Source organism: Melanotaenia boesemani, chromosome 21 (assembly GCF_017639745.1).
Source record: "Melanotaenia boesemani isolate fMelBoe1 chromosome 21, fMelBoe1.pri, whole genome shotgun sequence".
Taxonomy (NCBI): Eukaryota; Metazoa; Chordata; class Actinopteri; order Atheriniformes; family Melanotaeniidae; genus Melanotaenia; species Melanotaenia boesemani.
In genome coordinates, this window is record NC_055702.1 from 28,667,063 (window position 1) to 28,686,145 (window position 19,083).

Sequence of the window (19,083 nt, forward strand, 5' to 3'; positions counted from 1 at the left end):
GTGTGTCTGCTGCAGACGATGAAGAGACAGAAGGCTTTATTCATTACAATTCTTACTTAAAATATAATACATGGAATTTATTCAGACCTTTGGTAACTGGATGTCTGAGACAAAGCAAGAAGAAATAATACAGACTGCAGCAAACTATATGCAGATAAGTTTGTTTTTATTTTACTGCTGAGTAACACGACTGTGATGGTCCTTGAAATATTCTATGTCCCGGCTGTGACTTTGTCTTTTGGTTTCTTGGTTCTATGTCACCTTCCTGTCACAACTTTATTTACTTCCTGTTTAATCTGGTCAAGTTTGATCTCATGAGTATTCTGCTGTGTTGACTTCCTTTTCTTCAGGCTCCTGGTCCTAGCCCCCGGTCCTGGCCCCTTTGGTGCCCTCAGATTATGGTTGCCCCTCACCCTTTCTCCTCCTCCTCCTCCTCCTCCTCCAGTGCATGACACACACCATCCCAAACATTAATTAACAACCATATGGACACAATGAAATAAGATCACAACACATAAATAATAATGAAGATAATTAGAAAGTTATGAAACTGTCAATGTTCTTAAATTAACTTCTTTTAAAGGTGAAATATGTGACAATATTCAAATAAAAATTAGGAGCTGTGTGAAAAATACAAGTTACGTTGTTTTCTGGTGCCGTTAGGTTGGAAATGTTTAAAGGTTTGATTTAAATGTCTGGACAAAAGGACAAAAACATTCCAGGTGGGTTGTTAATACTGGATTAAACCCAAAATGTTTCTGGATGCTCCAGTCAGGACTCTTGATTATTTATTGCTGTCATTATTAATTTGTTGTTGTTTTTTTCTGATGGCTCACAGCAGGTGGCGCCCTGGGCATCTGCCTGCTCATGGCCGATGCCAAGAACCCTCTGCTCTTCATCTGCTCTCTGTCTGATTTTCTCCCTCATAAGGAAACTTTAGCTAAACACCTCTACAAAGATTTCATTGTGCATTTCTACATCCGCGGCCTGATGAGTCAATCCGTTTAGAGAAGAGGCAGGAAATGGAAAGCAGTTGTGTAAGCTGTTCAAGAAATAATGATTACAACTAAATATTATTGGAATCACTTTCACACAAAGTTGCAGAGATAAATTACAAAAAGCTCAATACAATGCAAAATTCCTCCAGCTTCAGCTTCCAGTGGGCAGGGTGCTGCTGCTGCAGTGGGAAGTGACCCTGCTGACACAGGAAGCATCATTCTACATGGTTCAGTTGGTGAAACAGATTGCATCAGGCTGAAACGAGAGCACAGCCACCTGACTCCCAAACATGGGACTCTTGGTTTAAGGTTCGTTAATAAAAATACTATTTCAGTTCACTGAAGGTTCGACCCTGTGTGAAATGCACACAGTGGTTTGTAAAAAGTCAAAACTAGATTTTATTCACAATCGAAAATTTAAAAAATCCAATGTTGAAAATAACTCATTTTACTATTTCATGAAAAAAAAAAGCTGAATTTGATGGCAGAAAAAGTAGGAAGAGGCTGTGTTTCCCTCTGAGCAGTGTCCCTGTCAATGATAGGAAATCCTTTTCATGGTGCTCCTGATCTTCCATGGGTCTGGACTGCAGGCTGGACGATGGAAAACTCAGCGGACATGTTTCCAAAAGGAAAAAAGTCAAATCTATACTCATCTGACCACAGAACAGGTTTCCACTCAGACCGTTTTAAATGAGCTTTGGTCCAGAGAAGACGGAAGAAGCTGGTTCTGGATCCTGTTCACATCTGGCTTCTTTTCTGCATGATGGAGCTTTAACCTGCATTTGTGGGTTTCAGGGTGAACTGTGTTCACAGACAGTGGTTTCTGGAAGTCTTCCTGAGTCCATGCAGTGGTTTCCAGTAGAGAATCATGTCTGCTTTTAATACACTGCTCCCCAAGGACCCCAAGATCAGATTTCTGAACCTCTGTCCATCTTTTCTTGTGAATGACTCTGCCTCTCTATGGCGCTCTTTTTACCCTGTAATGTTACGGTTGATAAATAACCTGTTTAAACTTTTTACAGATGTGTTGCTGCCATCAAAATGAGCTCGTATTTTCCATGAAATAGTAAGGTGTCTGACTTCTGTAATGCTTGGTTTTTGTTGTGAATGTTTTTCTATTGCACATCATTTCATAGTGTTTCTGTCCATATTTTACATGAGCTAACTGCTCTGGCTTGGGGATGTAGAAGAAGCTCAATGCTGTTGGTTAGCTTTATAAGAACCCTGACACACAGCACCATGTCAGGTGACACCAGTCAGTATAGATTAGAAGTTATTTAATATCATTTGGTAAAAGCTAACTCACTTTCCTGTGATTAGTTCTCACAGAGCTGACATACATGTGGTATGTAGCTGAACTGGCTGAGCAGCCACCCCATGTAGACCACAAAGCCCCAAAAGAGACTTTTATAGCGGATGAACATAAGAGAAGAAAAACTTCCTAATTATGTACATCTGCCTCCCCCTAAGATTATTATTGTATTGGTGGTAGACTGGTGGTAGTAGTCCTGGACTCAGACCTGGTAGCAGTCCTGGACTCAGACCTGGGAATAGTCCTGGACTCAGACCTGGTAGCAGTCCTGGACTCAGACCTGGGAATAGTCCTGGACTCAGACCTGGGAGTAGTCCTGGACTCAGACCTGGGAGTAGTCCTGGACTCAGTCCAGGGAGTAGTCCTGGACTCAGACCTGGGAGCAATCCTGGACTCAGACCTGGGAGTATTCCTGGACACAGACCTGGGAGTAGTCCTGGACACAGACCTGGGAGTTGTCCTGGTCTCAGACCTGGGAGTAGTCCTGGACTCAGACCTGGGAGTAGGCTTGGACTCAGACCTGGGAATAGTCCTAGACTCAGACCTGGGAATAGTCCTGGGAATAGTCCTGGACTCAGACCTGGGAGTAGTCCTGGACTCAGTCCTGGGAATAGTCCTGGACTCAGACCTGGGAGTAGTCCTGGACTCAGACCTGGTAGTAGTCCTGGACTCAGTCCTGGGAGTAGTCCTGGACTCAGACCTGGGAGTAGTCCTGGACTCAGACCTGGGAATAGTCCTGGACTCAGACCTGGGAGTAGTCCTGGACTCAGACCTGGGAGTAGTCCTGGACTCAGTCCTGGGAATAGTCCTGGACTCAGACCTGGGAGTAGTCCTGGACTCAGTCCTGGAATAGTCCTGGACTCAGACCTGGAAATAGTCCTGGACTCAGACCTGGGAGTAGTCCTGGACTCAGACCTGGTAGTAGTCCTGGACTCAGTCCTGGGAATAGTCCTGGACTCAGACCTGGGAGTAGTCCTGGACTCAGACCTGGGAATAGTCCTGGACTCAGACCTGGCAGTAGTCCTGGACTCAGACCTGGGAATAGTCCTGGACTCAGACCTGGCAGTAGTCCTGGACTCAGACCTGGGAGTAGTCCTGGACTCAGACCTGGGAGTAGTCCTGGACTCAGTCCTGGGAATAGTCCTGGACTCAGACCTAGCAGTAGTCCTGGACTCAGATCTGGGAATATTCTTGGACTCAGACCTGGGATTTGTCCTGGACTCAGACCTGGGAATAGTCCTGGACTCAGACCTGGGAGTAGTCCTGGACTCAGTCCTGGGAGTAGTCCTGGACTCAGACCTGGGAGCAGTCCTGGACTCAGACCTGGGAGTAGTCCTGGACACAGACCTGGGAGTAGTCCTGGACACAGACCTGGTAGTAGTCCTGGACTCAGTCCTGGAATAGTCCTGGACTCAGACCTGGTAGTAGTCCTGGACTCAGACCTGGGAGTAGTCCTGGACTCAGACCTGGTAGTAGTCCTGGACTCAGTCCTGGGAATAGTCCTGGACTCAGACCTGGGAATAGTCCTGGACTCAGACCTGGGAATAGTCCTGGACTCAGACCTGGCAGTAGTCCTGGACTCAGACCTGGGAATAGTCCTGGACACAGACCTGGGAGTAGTCCTGGTCTCAGACCTGGGGATATTCTTGGACTCAGACCTGGGAATTCCTGGACTCAGACCTGGGAATAGTCCTGAACTCAGACCTGGGAGTAGTCCTGGACTCAGACCTGGTAGTAGTCTTGGACTCAGTCCTGGGAGTAGTCCTGGACTCAGACCTGGGAGCAGTCCTGAACTCAGACTTGGGAATAGTCCTGGACTCAGACCTGGGAGTAGTCCTGGACTCAGACCTGGGAGCAGTCCTGGACTCAGACCTGGGAGTAGTCCTGGACTCAGACCTGGGAATAGTCCTGGACTCAGACCTGGGAGTAGTCCTGGACTCAGACCTGGGAGTAGTCCTGGACTTAGACCTGCATAGTCCTGGACTCAGACCTGGGAGTAGTCCTGGACTCAGACCTGCATAGTCCTGGACTCAGACCTGGGAGTAGTCTTGGACTCAGTCCTGGGAATAGTCCTGGACTCAGACCTGGGAGTAGTCCTGGACTCAGACCTGGGAATAGTCCTGGACTCAGACCTGGGAATAGTCCTGGACTCAGACCTGGGAGTAGTCCTGGACTCAGACCTGGTAGTAGTCCTGGACTCAAACCTGGTAGTAGTCCTGGACTCAGACCTGGGAGTAGTCCTGGACTCAGACCTGGGAGTAGTCCTGGACTCAGACCTGCATAGTCCTGGACTCAGACCTGGGAATAGTCCTGGACTCAGACCTGGCAGTAGTCCTGGACTCAGACCTGGGAATATTCTTGACTCAGACCTGGCAGTAGTCCTGGACTCAGACCTAGGAGTAGTCTTGGACTCAGACCTGGGAATTGTCCTGGACTCAGACCTGGGAATAGTCCTGGACTCAGACCTGGGAGTAGTCCTGGACTCAGTCCTGGGCGTAGTCCTGGACTCTGACCTGGGAGTAGTCCTGGACTCAGACCTGGGAATAGTCCTGGACTCAGACCTGGCAGTAGTCCTGGACTCAGACCTGGGAATAGTCCTGGACTCAGTCCTGGGAATAGTCCTGGACTCAGACCTGGCAGTAGTCCTGGACTCAGACCTGGGAATAGTCCTGGACACAGACCTGGGAGTAGTCCTGGACTCAGACCTGGGGAAATTCTTGGACTCAGACCTGGGAATTCCTGGACTCAGACCTGGGAATAGTCCTGGACTCAGACCTGGGAGTAGTCTTGGACTCAGTCCTGGGAATATCCTGGACTCAGACCTGGGAATAGTCCTGGACTCAGACTTGGGAGTAGTCCTGGACTCAGACCTGGGAGTAGTCCTGGACTCAGTCCTGGGAATAGTCCTGGACTCAGACCTGGGAGTAGTCCTGGACTCAGACCTGGGAGTAGTCCTGGACTCAGACCTGCATAGTCCTGGACTCAGACCTGGGAGTAGTCCTGGACTCAGACCTGGGAGTAGTTCTGGACTCAGACCTGCATAGTCCTGGACTCAGACCTGGGAGTAGTCCTGGACTCAGACCTGGGAGTAGTCCTGGACTCAGTCCTGGGAATAGTCCTGGACTCAGACCTAGCAGTAGTCCTGGACTCAGATCTGGGAATATTCTTGGACTCAGACCTGGGAATAGTCCTGGACTCAGACCTGGGAATAGTCCTGGACTCAGACCTGGGAGTAGTCCTGGACTCAGTCCTGGGAGTAGTCCTGGACTCAGACCTGGGAGCAGTCCTGGACTCAGACCTGGGAGTAGTCCTGGACACAGACCTGGGAGTAGTCCTGGACACAGACCTGGTAGTAGTCCTGGACTCAGTCCTGGAATAGTCCTGGACTCAGACCTGGTAGTAGTCCTGGACTCAGACCTGGGAGTAGTCCTGGACTCAGACCTGGTAGTAGTCCTGGACTCAGTCCTGGGAATAGTCCTGGACTCAGACCTGGGAATAGTCCTGGACTCAGACCTGGGAATAGTCCTGGACTCAGACCTGGCAGTAGTCCTGGACTCAGACCTGGGAATAGTCCTGGACACAGACCTGGGAGTAGTCCTGGTCTCAGACCTGGGGATATTCTTGGACTCAGACCTGGGAATTCCTGGACTCAGACCTGGGAATAGTCCTGAACTCAGACCTGGGAATAGTCCTGGACTCAGACCTGGTAGTAGTCTTGGACTCAGTCCTGGGAGTAGTCCTGGACTCAGACCTGGGAGCAGTCCTGAACTCAGACCTGGGAATAGTCCTGGACTCAGACCTGGGAGTAGTCCTGGACTCAGTCCTGGGAGTAGTCCTGGACTCAGACCTGGGAGCAGTCCTGGACTCAGACCTGGGAGTAGTCCTGGACTCAGACCTGGGAATAGTCCTGGACTCAGACCTGGGAGTAGTCCTGGACTCAGACCTGGGAGTAGTCCTGGACTTAGACCTGCATAGTCTTGGACTCAGTCCTGGGAATAGTCCTGGACTCAGACCTGGGAGTAGTCCTGGACTCAGACCTGGGAATAGTCCTGGACTCAGACCTGGGAATAGTCCTGGACTCAGACCTGGGAGTAGTCCTGGACTCAGACCTGGTAGTAGTCCTGGACTCAAACCTGGTAGTAGTCCTGGACTCAGACCTGGGAGTAGTCCTGGACTCAGACCTGGGAGTAGTCCTGGACTTAGACCTGCATAGTCTTGGACTCAGTCCTGGGAATAGTCCTGGACTCAGACCTGGGAGTAGTCCTGGACTCAGACCTGGGAATAGTCCTGGACTCAGACCTGGGAATAGTCCTGGACTCAGACCTGGGAGTAGTCCTGGACTCAGACCTGGTAGTAGTCCTGGACTCAAACCTGGTAGTAGTCCTGGACTCAGACCTGGGAGTAGTCCTGGACTCAGACCTGGGAGTAGTCCTGGACTCAGACCTGCATAGTCCTGGACTCAGACCTGGGAATAGTCCTGGACTCAGACCTGGGAGTAGTCCTGGACTCAGACCTGGTAGTAGTCCTGGACTCAAACCTGGTAGTAGTCCTGGACTCAGACCTGGGAGTAGTCCTGGACTCAGACCTGGGAGTAGTCCTGGACTCAGACCTGCATAGTCCTGGACTCAGACCTGGGAGTAATGCTGGACTCAGACCTGGGAGTAGTCCTGGACTCAGACCTGCATAGTCCTGGACTCAGACCTGGGAGTAATGCTGGACTCAGACGTGGAAGTAGTCCTGGACTCAGACCTTTATTTTAGCAGTTATATTAAGACAGTTGTGAAGGCAACCTGTTATCACTTAAAGAAAATTAAAAGGATTAAAAGATTGATGACTCAGCAGTTTTAAATCAGGGTTAAAAACTTTTTGCTGCCTTTTATCAGAACAACTGTTAATTCCCCACTCTGGAACTTTTCTTGCATTTTATCTGTTTTATTTAGCTTTTTTTCTTTCTATTTTTCTTTAATTTCTTAAATTTCTTAAAGTTTCATTTTAATGTACTTGTTATTGCTTCCTTCACCCCGCTGCAGCACTTTTATTGTTTGTTGTAAAGCACATTAAATGGTCTTGTACATGAACATGAAATGTGCTGAACAAATAAACTTGCCTTGCCTTTATAAGTTTACTTTAGAGAAAGACTAATAGAGCTCAGCCAAAGTTATTCTGGTTCTTTTTGTGCAACTTACTTTAACTCCTAACTAACTAAACATGTAACTATGACTTACTAAACTTTGCAAGGACGAGTTTAATCCAGCTGCTCCAAAGACAGAAGAGAAGACAGGACACATGCACCTGTGGTTGCTATGGTTACTACCTTGCTAGGTCTCATCACATTGCTGGAATCATCCAAACTGCTGGAAGTGGTTGATACTTGCAGCATGAAACCTGACACATGTTCCTTTCTTAATGTTATTATTGGATCATTTTCTTATATCCATTGTCCAAAGGTATCAATCTGCTGCTATTTCATTGAAGCTAGCCAATGACATTGTGCCAAATATTGCGATAACTGAAAGAACACTGTGTGTAAAGTAATCCTAGGAATGAGTAAAGTAATCCTAGGAATGTGTGTTCTTTCAGTTATCTGAGATTTGGTGATTACATAGAAACACAAACACACACAACTTGCAAATATCTCAAGAGATAAGTTTCCTCGATGCCACAAAAGCACATATAGGAACCTATTCTACTGATGATTCAGTACCACTATCAAATTAACTGTTAAATCATTATACACGAAAATTATATTTTAAAATATATGAATTAAAATCAAAAGACTGGATGGGAGTTCCTGACTTTTGGCGGTGCCTACTGTGGCCTGAATCAGACATCAGATATGTGTTACTGTGTCAGAGTAAACTCATCTGGAAGGCAGTAGAAACTGTGAATGTTATGAGTAAAGTAGTCCTAGACATGAGTAAAGTAATCCTAGGAATGACTAAAGTAATCCTAGGAATAAGTAAAGTAATCCCAGGAAGGAATAAAGTAATCCTAGGAATGAGTAGAGTAATCCTTGGAATGAGTAAAGCAACCCTATGAATGAGTAAAGTAATCCTAGAAAGGAGTAAAATAATCATATGAATGAGTTAAATAATCCTAGGAATGAGTAAAGTAATTCTAGGAATGAGTAAAGTAGTCCTAGGAATGAGTAAAATAATCCTAGGAATGAGTGAAGTAATCCTATGAATGAGTAAGGTGATCCTAGGAATGAGTAAAGTAATCCTATGAATGAGTAAAGTAATCCTAGGAATGAGTAAAGTAATCCTAGGAATGAGTAAAGTAATCATAGGAATGAGTAAAATAATCCTAGGAATGAGTAAAGTAATCATAGGAATGAGTAAAGTAATCATAGGAATGAGTAAAGTAATCATAGGAATGAGTAAAATAATCATAGGAATGAGTAAAGTAATCATAGGAATGAGTCAAGTAATCATAGGAATGAGTAAAGTAATCCTAGGAATGAGTAAAGTAATCCTAGAAAGGAGTAAAATAATCATATGAATGAGTTAAATAATCCTAGGAATGAGTAAAGTAATCCTAGGAATGAGTAAAGTAGTCCTAGGAATGAGTAAAGTAATCCTATGAATGAGTAAAGTAGTCCTAGGAATGAGTAAAATAGTCCTATGAATGAGTAAAGTAGTCCTAGGAATGAGTAAAATAGTCCTAGGAATGAGTAAAATAGTCCTAGGAATGAGTAAAATAGTCCTAGGAATGAGTAAAGTAGTCCTAGGAATCAGTAAAATAGTCATAGGAATGAGTAAAGTAGTCCTAGGAATGAGTAAATAATCCTAGGAATGAGTAAAGTAGTCCTAGGAATGAGTAAAGTAGTCCTAGACATGAGTAAATTAATCCTAGGAATGAGTAAAGTAATCCTAGGAATGAGTAAAGTAGTCCTAAGAATGAGTAAAGTAATCCTATGAATGAGTAAAGTAATCCTAGACATGAGTAAAGTAATCCTAGGAATGAGTAAGTAATCCTAGGAATGAGTAAAGTAATCCTAGGAATGAGTAAAATAGTCCTATGAATGAGTAAAGTAGTCCTAGGAATGAGTAAAGTAGTCCTAGGAATGAGTAAAGTAGTCCTAGGAATGAGTAAAATAGTCCTAGGAATGAGTAAAGTAGTCCTAGGAATCAGTAAAATAGTCCTAGGAATGAGTAAAGTAGTCCTAGGAATGAGTAAGTAATCCTAGGAATGAGTAAAGTAGTCCTAGGAATGAGTAAAGTAGTCCTAGACATGAGTAAATTAATCCTAGGAATGAGTAAAGTAATCCTAGGAATGAGTAAAGTAGTCCTAAGAATGAGTAAAGTAATCCTATGAATGAGTAAAGTAATCCTAGACATGAGTAAAGTAATCCTAGGAATGAGTAAAGTAATCCTTGGAATGAGTATAGTAAGCCTATGAATGAGTAAAATAATCCTAGGAATGAGTAAAGTAATCCTAGGAATGAGTAAAGTAATCCTAGGAATGAGTGAAGTAATCCTAGGAATGAGTAGAGTAATCCTAGGAATGAGTAAAGTAATCCTAGGAATGAGTAAAGTAACCCTATGAATGAGTAAAGTAATCCTAGGAATGAGTAGAGTAATCCTAGGAATGAGTAAAGTAATATCTGAGGAGGAACTGTGCTGCAGTTTCCAGGTGTTTAACAGAGGTGTTATGCAGGTAAATTGTCAGGAAGCCATTGTTTTAGCTATAAGAGAAGATCCATAGCTTACACAGACCTCCTGGTAGAAAGTCGTAAATGTGATGAGCTGTTTTTGATGATAAAACTTCATATGGGGATCTCTGATTTAAGCAGTGAGTGTTCACTGTTACTGTCGTTGCCCCAGTTCCTCTCTCCATCCGCTCTTCCTTTCCATGCTCTACCAGTTTCCTGCCAGCTTCCTGCCTGCTGTTTGTGTGTGTCTGGGGCACAGGCTGCTATACAACTTCTGACCTCTATTGTAAGTTACACTCCAAACAAACAGCACTGAAGGACATCCTGACAAACGGAAACTCTCTACTGAAGCCAGCTTTTCAGACTGGGTCAACGCGACTTTCTTTGACACTGTGAAAAATAAAAGTAAAAATTTTGTCAGAAAACCAGCTGCTGGTAGTGTTGTGGTCAGTCCATCCCAAATCTTCCTGGTTGAGTTGCTGTTTAACTGTTGAGGCATTTATGTTATTAAGACTGAGGTGTAAACTTCATGAGATTCAGTTGTGAGATTATACACTCTTTTAGGTGTTTTTATTAGTTCCCTCTGCTGAGATCTTTGGCAATGTTTAAGACATGTAGGTATGATATAATCTTCACAGGCAGGATGGATCTATAAAAGACACGTGGTTGTTTGTGTGGAATAGGCAGAGACCAGGAGCGTCCAGCAGAGGGCAGCAAAGCAGCATTTACAGGTGCTGGTCAAAGCTCAAACAAAAGGAAAGAAGCACCATCATCTGTGAACTTGTATGTGCTCTCATTATGTAGGTGTTATTTTTTTCCTTGGGCTACCTTTTATCTTCAAGATGTCATTTGGTTTAGAATTTATTTATTTATTCAATTCAATCCAGCTTTTTTTATACATCACCCATTTACAACAAAATCATTTCTGGTTAACTTTGTCCAGTTATAATCCTGTTAAAACAAATCCATCATATGATGCACATTAGTCAAGTTTATAATCAATTTTCATTTAATCCAGTTCATAAAATAATGACATTGTTAAGGAAACCACCAGATTGGATCAAATCTCCTCTTTGATTCAACACTCCATCCTGAGCTGAAGGAGGAGACAGTGGAGAGGAAACCTCCATTAGAACCAGAACCAGAACCAGGAAGGAAAACCTCCATCAGTCATAAACTGGGAACTGGTTCCACAGAGAGGATCTGATAACTAAAGATTCTGCTTCTAGAACCTCCAGGAACCAGTAAACCTGCAGTCTGAGAGTGAAGCTCTGATGGGAAAATCTGGAACTCTGAAATCTTTAAGATCCAGTGGATCTTGGTCACTAAGAGTTTTATATGTGAGCAGAAGAACTTTAGATTCTTTTCTGGATTTAACAGGAAGCTGATGAAGATGAAACTGCTGTCCGTGAAGGGACAACAGATTAGCAGTAACTCTCTGCACATTTATATTTTTGTATTTTTTCTGATGTTTCTTTAAAGTGTAATATGTCTCTTTTTAAAGTCATGATAAAAAAATTTCTCATGATAACCCTCACTGCAGCATTTCGGATCAGCTGGACAGAACAATATTCAGGAATGACTTTAGTCCAAACTGGAAGGAACAGATGGAGGAATTAAAGATGATGCCAAACAAAATAAGCAGTGAGACGTCCACCCCTCTAGGAGAAAAAAACTAGACAGCAGATACATGTGGGTTCAGTTAAAACATGGGCTGATGACCATGGATGAAGCAGATCCTGGAAAGACCTGGAAGAGCTGCACAGGCAGGGAGCCCTGATCTTCTGGTCATCCACGGAGTCAGAATGGTTGTAGAGACCTGCAGGACAACAGAGACAAATGAAGACAAAGTCTTTCTTTTATTAGAGTAGACATGGCAGAAAGACACTTTCTACTTTATTTATTTAGGTGACAGAAATAAAAAAACACACACAAAACAGCTCGGATTGTAAAAGGAATAAATAATGTCACTGAGGACTGAACTGTCTTCATGTCTTGTACTGTAGCTGTTGTTAGTTATTAATTAGGGAATTTAGATCATTTTCAGTAATATATCAGTAATTGGACAAAAGAGGTTGTTTTTCCTGCCTGATGGTTTAGTCTGGCTCCAGATTGTCGTAATTTTAAAAGAACAGTTGGTGCTTGAATCTTTAAAGAGCTCTTTTCATCCACCTCACAAGGCTCTGATGGTTCTACAAGTGTCTCAGTGTGCAGTTTATTAAGTGTACTCAGCCACATTTACCACTTTCATTGGTAATGTCTCTCACACACACACACACACCAACATGTCCGCGCCTTCTGGCATCCTTCATTATTACTTAACAAACACAAACCTCTCAGAACTCCCTGTTCCGTGTCCTTATGTTTTTATTACTGAAAACACAAAGAATGTGTTGATGCTGAAACTTGTCCCAGCATGTGTGTCTGTGTGAAACACCAGTTGCCCAGAAGTTTGGTCTCTGTGTAAAATATAAATAAAAAATAGAAATCAGTTATTTAAAAAAACACCCATCCATCTACATTTTATTCCCAGTAGAAGATCAGCAACATCTCAGATGGTGAAACTGAGACATTTCACCATGTGATGGAAAATATGAGCCGGTAATGAATTGATGCAGCAACACATCTAGAAAAAAGTAGTTCCAGGGTGATGTTCGGCACGGTGTAAAAAGTAGTTACAGGGTGATGTTCGGCACGGTGTGAAAAGTAGTTCCAGGGTGATGTTCGGCACGGTGTGAAAAGTAGTTCCAGGGTGATGTTCGGCACGGTGTGAAAAGTAGTTCCAGGGTGATGTTCGGCACGGTGTGAAAAGTAGTTCCAGGGTGATGTTCGGCACGGTGTGAAAAGTAGTTCCAGGGTGATGTTCGGCACGGTGTGAAAAGTAGTTCCAGGGTGATGTTTGGCACGGTGTGAAAAGTAGTTCCAGGGTGATGTTCGGCACGGTGTGAAAAGTAGTTCCAGGGTGATGTTCGGCACGGTGTGAAAAGTAGTTCCAGGGTGATGTTCAGCATGGTGTGAAAAGTAGTTCCAGGGTGATGTTCGGCATGGTGTGAAAAGTAGTTCATGGGTGATGCTGGGTTTCTGCTTCCATGATGCTCCAGATGTTGTGTACTGGTGAAAGGTCTGGACTGCAGGCAGGCCAGTTCAGCAGCCGGACTCTTCTCCTGTGAAGCCATGCTGCTGTGATGGATGCAGGATGTGGTTCAGCATCGTCTTGCTGAAATCTGCAAGTCCTTCCCTGAAAGAGACGTTGTCTGGATGGGAGCAGATGTTGCTCTAAAACCTCCATGTACTTTTCAGCATTGATGGAGCTTCACAGATGTGGAAGCTGCCCACGCCATAGGCACTAATGCAGCCCCATCCCATCAGAGATGCAGCTTTTCACCTGTCCACTGATAACAAGCTGGATGCTCCCTCTCCTCTTTAGTCTGCAGGACACGCTGTCCATGCTTTCCACAAACTAGTTCACATCTTCATCCAGGTTTCCACTTTGCCTCTGACCATTTTTAATGAGCTTTGGTCCAGAGAAGATGGAAGAAGCTGCTTCTGGATCCTGTTCACATCTGGCTTCTTCTCTGCATGATGGAGCTTTAACCTGCATTTGTGGGTTTCAGGGTGAACTGTGTTCACAGACAGTGGTTTCTGGAAGTCTTCCTGAGTCCATGCAGTGGTTTCCAGTAGAGAATCATGTCTGCTTTTAATACAGAAGATCACCAGCATCCAGCCATGTCCCATGCATACAGAGATTCCTCCTGATTCTCTGAATCTTCTAATGATATTCTACACTGTAGATGGAGGATCTTCAAAGTCTGAGAAACATTTTCTGAAATTGTTCCACAGTTTTAGATCCAGTTTGTCTCAGATTGGTGAAGCTCTGTCCATCTTTCCATCTGAGAGACTCTGCCTCTCTGAAATGCTCCTTTTATACCAGTCATGTTACTGACCTGTTGCCAGGTAACCTGGTTAGTTGTCCAATGCTCCTCCAGGTGTTTCTGGTTTGTACCAGGTACTTTTCCAGCCTTTTGTTGCTCCTGTTCCAACTTTTTCCAGATGTGTTGTAAGTATGTAAACACACACACACACACACACACACACAAATAATGTGACAGAGGGCTTCTGGATAAAGTGACAGTTGAGAGAAGCGAAGGATCCACTTCAGATGTGAGACACAATGGTGAAGCCGAATGTGCAGACTTGTGATTGTTTGCCGTGCAGTCTGTCTGTCTCCACAGCTGTTGACTCCTCTTCACCTTGGTTTCTCTTAAGACCAGGTCAAGCTCATCTGGCCACAAAGATTTAACAAACACTAAAAAGAGGCAGTCAAACAAAGATAATGGTCTTCCTCTAAAACTAAAAGGGTCTGAAAGAATCTTTGTTTATGAGGAGAAATTTATATTATTTCAGTCACTTTAATATCATTTAAATAATTTCTAAAACAATAAAGCTGGAACAAAAATCAAATGAATTTAACGATATTTTTTGACTAAAGAAAACTTATGTAGTTGAAATATCCACAGAAATAAACGCTAGATAAAATGGTAAACACATGGTTCACATGTACAAAGTTCCTTCTCAACCTCATCTGGGATCAACAACATGCTTTACAATCTGTTCGCACAAAACAAAAAAATACTTCTCTAGCATAGACAATCATTAAGCTTTAAGTCATTCATTCAAGTCTTTTGTCCCATGAGACAGTTGTTGCACAGGACTGCTACCTTCTAATTTTTGTCTTACCAGTCCCGAAGAAGCCTCTGGCTGAACACACTGTTGTTTAATAACATTTTTATAGAGGGTTTGAAGTGTGCTCCATTTTGTTGATCAAATGAGTTAATAAACAACAAGCAGTATGATTGTGAGCCAGGGATACCTGCTGACAAAGAAGAGAAACACAGATTACTGACGTCAGATATTTCCACATGGAGAGTGATGAGAGCCTGGTGTGGTAGACCTGCGGTTCTGCATGGTGTGGTAGACCTGGGATCCTGCATGGTGTGGTAAACCTGGGATCCTGTATGATGTGGTAGACCTGGGATCTTGTATGATGTGGTAGACCTGGGATCCTGTATGACGTGGTAGACCTGGGATCCTGCATGGTTTGGTGGACCTGGGATCCTGTATGATGTGGTAGACCTGGGATCCTGCATGGTTTGGTGGACCTGGGATCCTGTATGGTGTGGTAAACCTGGGATCCTGTATGATGTGGTAGACCTGGGATCTTGTATGATGTGGTAGACCTGGGATCCTGTATGACGTGGTAGACCTGGGATCCTGCATGGTTTGGTGGACCTGGGATCCTGTATGGTGTGGTAGACCTGGGATCCGGCATGGTGAGGTAGACCTGTGGTTCTGCATGGTTTGGTGGACCTGGGATCCTGTATGATGTGGTAGACCTGGGATCCTGCATGGTTTGGTGGACCTGGGATCCTGTATGGTGTGGTAGACCTGGGATCCGGCATGGTGTGGTAGACCTGGTCCTTTATTGCTCCAGTCTAAATGGCATATCACTCTTAGCGTACAGTTGTCCATGTAGAGGAGGCGACTGATGGTGGCTCCATTCCTGAGTCAGCAGCCATAGCTGGTCTAGTAAATTAACTGGAAACCATCCACACCAACATCCTCAAACCTGATTTAATAACAGGATTTTATCCTTCAGTAGATGCTGCGGTAATGTTTATTTTTTATACATGTATTTTGATAAATGGGTTTACTCATATATTCCTCTACAAAAACAGTCCTTCTGATGGGATTGGGTTTGGCTTTAGGTAGTGTCAAGGTTCGCTGTTCCAGACACTCAACCAGTTTCACTGGGCTGTTCTTTAAAGTAAACCTCTTTGTCTCATAGCTCTAGATTCCCATCGGCTCTTTGGGTCTGCAATCTTGCCCTTGTGACACAGACAAAGACTCTAATTTTGTTACAATAACAAATAAATCTGATTCTGATTTTGGTATATTTATACTGAAATCATGACGTTCAGCTTCTGGATCTGATTGTGGATCCAACCCGTGTTGCTGGATCTGAGCTGATGTCATGCTCAGGAACAGTGAGTTTGTTAAAAGTATTTACATTATGGTAACTTCCTGACTGGAGTGTCCCCACCTTTCTATCCCACTGATGAATACCGCCCACCAATACCCAAAACAAGCTTAAGAAATGCTGATATAATTGTTCAGGCTACTTTCCTCATAAGAGCTCATACTCCCCATCCTTACCTCACTGTGTGTGTGCAACAGTACGTGCAAGCTAATCCAGTCTGTCTGAAACTATTGTGAAATTGTCTCAGCATGCTTTTAGAATGGAGAAGTGAAAGAGAAGCACAGACACACATGCATGCAGGGTGTTTATTAAAGCAGTGCAGCTATACACCCTGAGGACATGTGTGGGCTTAGATTGCTTGTTGTTTTTCAACGGGAGAACATCTGCTGCTACTGATAAGCAACTCCTCTCAATGCTATCATTGACTTCTTACTGCTGCAGCTTCTACACCGTTCATCAGGCGTGGAGTCAGCGGTCGCAGGACAGCTTGAGGAAAGCACACTGAATTCATAAATGCATCACCAGTAATAAACATAGGTTAGCAGTCAAAGACAGTAAAATTGTAAAAAAGATTATTACAGTAAACAATTAGATGTCAATAAAAACAACACAAAAATACTTGGAAAGTATTCTTAGCAAAAGAACTAAAAATAAAGTACATCCTAAAACTTTCCAGAAACGAAACACAATCCCAGCTGATATTCATAAAATTGCAAATGGCTTCAATGAGTTTTGTTAATGTGTGTCTCGCCAAAGAAACCCTAAAAACTGAGGGGAATGAATCTATAAGTCTAAGAAATACTAACACTCAGCAGTTCTATGTCCTTACGTGGCTCAGATGAAAAGGAAATAATAGATATCGTGAAATCATTCAAAGCAAAAAAATCTACGGACTAGATGTGGATTTAGCAGACAAGAGTTCAGAGCGTTAAAACGTTCATTACCGGCCATGTTGGCCCTGCGCCTGCTAACTAGCCACCTGGCTCACCTGTGCCTACAGCTCGCTCTGTGGTCTTCAGATCAGAGGTCACTAGTAGATCCACGTACACGCTTCGGGACCAGACCAGCTCGATCCTTCCAGGCAGTGGTACCCAAACCTGCCGCCTCTTTCTTTGCGATGTCTAGATTCTGTTGATTCTCTTTAAAAGCAGTTGAAGACATTTTCATTCAAACCGGCTTTTTAGTTAAACGAGGGATTCATGACTGTGGTATCGGTTTTCTTAAGTCTTTGTCTTTTATTAATTTTGTTTTTTATTATTATTGTAAAGCACTTGGCGGTTTTTATCTGTGAAAAGTGCTTTATAAATAAAAACTTCTGTCCTTCCTTCCCGTCTCCAGGTACTTTTTCATGACTGTATCAGAAGCATGGTTGAAACTATTTACGGGATCATTATAAAAGTGGGCTACTTTCTCTAGCATGTTTTATTTATTTATGTTTTTGTTTCCTTTTTTGTTTTATATGGCACAAGGGAGCAGGTCTAGATAAGTCCTAGACCGCTACCTACTCCCATTCAGACATGCCATTGTTTATTTTAATTAGGATTCTGTGTCACTAATCACAAAACATGTTTCTTGTTTTGTGTTTTTTCACTTGCTCAAATAAAAAAAAAAAATTTAAACCAGAACTGTGTGAAAACTGGATTTTTTTTTTTTTTTTTTTTTGTACATTTAACCAACTTTGTGCCCATTACAAATGATAACTGGGCCTAATTTATACGGATCTTGTTATTATGGGTGTCAAGCCTAAAGACTTATTTTGGTAATATTCTGCTTCATCTATTTCTCCCTTTAACTTCTGTGCACAGTTCTAAGAAAATCCAAAACAAACTACATCAAAACTCGTGGCATGGTCAGGAAAAGAGTGTTGAGACTTTTGGTTGAATTGTGTTTCTCAAAGTTACAAAAAAACAAAACAAACAAACAAAAACAACAAACAAACAAGCAAAAAAAAAAACAGTTAAACTTCTCATACAGAAATAAATTTCACCAAAATGAGTGAAAAACCAAGCCCACTTTGGAGCCCAGTAACGCCGCCATGCTTTCAGGTAGAAATTTCACTCCAAGTTTAAACATAAGGTCACAAAACATAAAAGTTTTACTGTCTGAGGAGACGTTTTATATCTTTCAGAGTTTTCACACAGTCACTGTTACTATTACATTTCTGAAAATGCCCTCAGTCTACACTCTAGGTGATGATGTCACACACAAATTTCTGTTACTTAAAATTATTTTATCATTTAAATAAAAATTTAAAAATCTCTTAAACTCCACAGTTTATCCTGTACCTAAACACATTATAGATAAAAACAGCATTTTTCGCCGATGTAACCGTCATTGTGGGACAACAATCACCTCCCAAAGTTCCAGCCTCCTTGGTTCTAGATGTTTCCGGACTGTTGTTAATAGAAGATGGGATGCTGAGCAATGGGCTATACTGCAACAATTCCAGCCCCGAAGTTCAGTATTTAAAAACAGGCCACTCCAGGCACTTATACAGGGATGTATTTGTTTGATGTCTTTGTTTCATCTGTCTAGACTAGCTAAGCTAGCAGCTGCTAGCCCAGTGAGACCGGCAGACGGGCAGGAACGAGGTAAACCGGAAGACACAAGGATCAGGCCTGATTGTTACTGTGAGTAGAGAAGAAGAGACGTGTTGTCTGTAAAACTACTAACACATGAAAGTATTGGTGGCTTGCAGTGTAAAGAAGCTTATAGTGGTAAACTAGAAAAGTTGTGTTTAGCTGCAGTTTATTTCCATTTAACTTGAACCCTTGATAACATTTGTTGATTCAGTTTCTCCTTCCATCTGCTCTTCTTCCTCTGTCTGACATGGAATTTTCTTTATTATCCCAATATGACTATTAGGATGTGTTGCCAATGTGCTGCCTTTGAACCCTCATCCTTGCCCAACATCCTCCCTCCTCCCAGCATTCCTTCACCTATTAATGTCCTTTCCTGTCTGTGTGGCCAGTGCTGTTTTCACAGTCCTGCAGCGGAAACCAAACAAATTAACGCTGCATTGTTCTGGGCAGTCACATTAAAGTTGGAAACATCAGCACAGCAATAGCTTCCTGAAATTCTA